Here is a 4,946-nt window from a genome sequence, read left to right on the forward strand (position 1 = left end):
AAAAATGGATGTCAGATGCCATGGAACTTGTATCACAGGCAATTGTAAGCTACCTGTTTTTGTTTCAGGTATAACTTTATTGTTATACGGCTTCTCTTTTAAATGAGAAGGCATTATTCCTGGTTTAACTAGGTGCAAGAGGATAGATAGATACATAGATAGATAGATGATAGTAATTTATGAGATGAAAAAGGCAAAAGCACTCCTCAACCATTTAGAAAGCACAGTGCCAACTACAGTCCTTCCTTTTATAAAAGAAAGCCAATACCAAAAGTCTTAGTAATACTACCTAATACCTTGATATCTGAAGCTTGGCTTCCCCTTAATAGAGATGATCTACTTAACTTGTATCATCTTGAACATATACTGAAAATTTTTCAATGTTAGTTGTTATAAAGTCACGTTGTTTAAAGTCAAGTCAGTATTGCTAAGTTGTGGGGCCTGTGGACTTGGTCACCAAGGAATCTTGAATGAACCTGGAGCAAACTGAAGATGTGAAATCTCTTTCTTGAGATCGATAAGAGTAAGGGTTGCTCACTCCTTGTTCTGTGTCAACATGCCCTTGTGCATGTATCCTCATCTCTCTACATCTCTGATTTTCATCCTGGCACCTGGAATTCCTCTCTAGGCAAATAAAGCGTCATCAGCGTCCCAGCCCCAACCAATGACATGCGCTCACCCTGGAATCCTTTCTCGTGCCCCAAGGTTCATATGAACCTTGTTCACCCCAATAAACTGGCACAATCTGTTTCAGCAACTATCCTCTGAGAGTTGCTGTGTCTAAGCTAAAAGGCTGTAACAATTGGAGAGCAGCTTCGGAGAGGGCTTTCTCTCTCCAGGCATTCACTGCTGAACTTGGACCCTCGGAATCGCCTGCCCAGCAACACTTCCTTTCTTCCTCCAGTGCTTGGACTCTGGTGCCTGAATGCTCTGATGTGCAGACGCTCAGAAGGGAGGAAGCAGAATCCTGGGCTACTATCCTCCCCGCTAAGAGCTACAACACTGAAAACTTAGGGGAAGGATTTCTCCCTTCCTTCTGGACCAAAGAGCTGTAACACTGAGAACCTTGGAGAGAGACTTCTCCCCATGTCATTATCCTCGGGACTGAGATCCTGAGGACCCCAGCCATTAGGAGCTCAGCTTCATCCTTTCTATCCTGGTGTGCAGCAGCGGCACCTGCACCACCCCCACCCCGAGGGAAGAAACAGAATGAGGAACTACACTAAGTCTTGCTGGCAATGAAGAGAAACAATGGCTCATAAATTTTGGGAGGATATTTTTTACTGTAAAATAAAGTACTTATGAATTGGCAATATTAATATACTTTAAGAAAACTGTACCCACAAAACTCAGAAACAGTAGCCAGCAGTGCTAGAGAACCCTAAGGAAACACTATTTTGAGATATTCAACTTGGGTAGAAAACATGGTCATATTTCATGTTATTTGAATCTTGAGGAATCATGCCACTGCCACCCTCTGTCTAATCTCTTGGTAACCAAAGCTTGGGGGGTCTGGTGATCAGGGCTTCTAGATTCATGGATGTGATCTGACTTTAATGCATATCTTAGATACATTACACACCTGCTCAGGATGAAACAACTTTTAGAATTCATTTAACACATTTGATAATCAAGAGTTAGTGAAATGGCTCAGAGATAAAAGCACACAGTGATTTTTTTCAGAGGACCCAATGTTGGGTGTCTGCAGGAATAAGTTCTTGCTACCCTGCTCTTGCGGGCAACCAAGAGAAATAGTAATGGCCTATATTCTTTTGGGAATCCCTGTTGCCTCCCTGACCAATAACACATAGGTTGTATTCCATACATACTACTGAGATTTTCTCTTTTTTTTTTTATAAAAGTTAATATTATTAATTTATTCAGATTACATCTCAATTGTTATCCCATCACTTGTATCCTCCTGTTCCTCCCTCCCACTGTCATCCTATTCTTCTTGCGTAGGTCTAAGACTGAGGGGGCCCTCCTCCCCCACTGTGTTCCCCCACAATAAAATGGTCCCTAATGATATTCTGCTGTTCTCATAGGTCATTGTTTTCATAGGCCTTTTCCCCACTACTGAGATTTTCATTTGTTAACCCATGTCATGTGGGAGCATTATCCACCCATACAGAATGTCTCCATTCAAACTACTTTCTATAAAAATAAATAAATAACAACTGTACTATAAAATTTTCAGACAAAGTATTTTTAAAGTTTTTATTAAATATTTTTACATATGTATTTATATTATTACACATATATACAATAAACTACCTACATCAAAAAGAACCATGACACAATCAGGAATTTATATATATACATATACATGATTTCATAGTGTTTTGGCTATTTGTATTTGGCAGTCTTGAGAAAAATTATATTTCCTATCTTGGTAAGTCTAAAATTCTAAATGTAAATTAATATTATATCTCATCTCTATCAAGTTAAAACATCTATCTAAACCTAAAAACATCTTAACTCCTAAACCACTAAGCTTCAGTAACTGTTCAGGTAGCAAACTGTCTTCTCATTTGGGAAGCTGCTAACCTGCACTCCCTGTATATACTCAGGTAATCAATTTTATTCCTTCTCAAGTCTATTATGGGGTTGAAGACCAAATAGTTTATACTTCTTTTTTTTTCAAATGACAGATTTAATCATTGGAAGCAAATTAAATGGAAAGCTTACAATAGAGAAGTCATACATGACAGAGCTTTTTGCAAAATGAGATGAGGCAGATTGGGAGCTGCTCCTCAGTCCTGATCCTTTGCAAACAAATATGCCCACAGTGTTCCTGGACTCTGGCTCAGGAAAGGTTCTGAGCATTGAAGTCACCTTGCTCACCACTCATTCCTAGCCAGCATCTGGAGCACTGTTTTGCTGGCTCTGTTCATCACCCCTTCTTCTTGTGGCCAGAGACAATGTCATCAATTTGCAGTAGAACTGCAGTCTTCACTGCTGTTTTGTATGGTTGTAGCTTCACAGTCAGTGACTCACATATACTCAGCTCTTTCATGTCCACCAAAGTATCAGTTTTCCCCCCACTCACACCCCAGGTCTCACAACTCTCCTGTGTGTGCTTGGCCCAGAGGGAGGTAAGTAGACAAATGGTACTGGCCCCACAATTCTGGATCAAAGTATTAGGGATGACCTTTAAAGCCTGAGCCACAGTTCTCTATGGCCATTGCTCGACACCAGCCATGGCGTTAGATTTTTCTGTTAAGGCATGGGCTCCACCACCAGGCACCAGCTGAGGGTCCAGGAGAATGTTGCAGCACATTTGCATGGCATCCTGGATGCTGCCTTCTAGTTTTGAGAGTATCTCTTTGCTGACGTCTCTCAGAAGAGCGGTGTAGGCCTTTGGGTCTTTGTAGTCAATGAGGAATGTGTAGTACTCATCTCCAATCTTGAATTCCAAAAAGCCTTCACATGTACCAACATCTTCTTTCAGTTCCTTGGGTCAGCTGACTATCTTCCCCCCATAGGCTCTAGAAATGCAATTATTGTCTGTCTTCTGTACTCTATGAATGGTTGTGACATTGGCCTGCATGAGGCAGTGCTGAGCTAAATCTGAGATGCCCTTTTTTGTGATGACCACATCATGCTTCATCTGGATAATATTAACACACAACTGCTGGATGCATACTTCTTCCATTTGAAGAATTCAGATGAAATCCTCCTCTCATGTAATTTCAATGTCAGTCGGGTTTTCTCCTTTTTGTACTCCAGAGAAGAATGCAGCAGCACAATTCAAGGGTTCTTGATATAGCGAAGCATTCGTAGATGAGTCACATCCTTGATAATCATGACTCCTGTGAGTCTTCAATGATGCCCCCACGTATTTTTCCACCCTTGCATACTTCTTGATGTCAATTTCCTTTTGGCCTGTCTCTTCAAACTACACAGTCCTGACAGCATCCTGAGTAATGCTGCATGACAAAGAGGACCACCGAATGATGGCTTTTGTAATAATAGAGCTTTTGGTGCTGTTTGACATCATCATCATCTTACAGTTATTGATATCAATAGGCATACTGATTTTCTTCAGTGTGCTGATCATATCATCCAGTGCCATTCAGTAAACACTGATCACCACTGTTGGATACACTTGCTGCTCTAGGAAGTGCTCAATCACAGATAGCATTTCTCCCACAAGAATAATTACTGATGTGTTCCCATCTCTCATCCTCATCCTTGGTCATATTTGCTTTAGTCACGGACTTTGCTGCTGGATGCTGGACGTGAATCTCTCGAAGAATGTCATTGTCATCATTGGTCATCACAATGCCTCCCATTGGGTCAAAAAGCATCTTCATCATAAATGTGGGTCCCAATCGGGTATGGATAATGTCTGCAGTTGTCTTAGCAGAACTGATATTTGCAGATTGAACTTTTCTTTCAAATTCATGCTTTGTATTCTAATTGAGCATGAACACAGAAAGATGGCCCATCATGGTGGCACAACTTGTATTAGACATCTATAATGATTTTTTACATATCCTTATTTTTGCTTAGATCATCCCTACCTTCTCTCCACCATTTTTTTGCTCCCACACTGACTTACACCTTTAACATGTAGTCCGCCCTCTGCTATTTCTATATCACATGTGTTCTACTAATTCCTCCCTCCTGAAGGGCTCCTCCCTTCCCTCACATTATGGGCCCTTTCTACCTTCTTAATTCTACAGACACACAAAATTAAACACACAAATCAAGAGAGTCAAACCTAGGATCTCCAAATGAGAAATAACATATAGCAATTGTCCTTTGGGGGCCTAGATTAACTCACTTAGTATAATATCTTCCAGTTACATCCAGTTGTGTGAAATCTTTATAGTTTCATTTTTCTTTACAGCTGAGTAATATTTCAGTGCATAATTTCATTATCAATGCATTTCATTATCCATTCATCAGCTGACATTCATCTAGGCTGGTTCAATTTTTTA

General features: G+C 40.4%; 1 pseudogene; it reads right to left on the reverse strand.

The window, feature by feature from the left end:
- Positions 1-2,853: 2,853 nt before the first annotated feature.
- LOC127185738 (T-complex protein 1 subunit gamma-like) lies at positions 2,854-4,454 on the reverse strand (annotated as a pseudogene).
- Positions 4,455-4,946: the final 492 nt, after the last annotated feature.

This window comes from Acomys russatus, chromosome X (genome assembly GCF_903995435.1).
Source record: "Acomys russatus chromosome X, mAcoRus1.1, whole genome shotgun sequence".
Taxonomy (NCBI): Eukaryota; Metazoa; Chordata; class Mammalia; order Rodentia; family Muridae; genus Acomys; species Acomys russatus.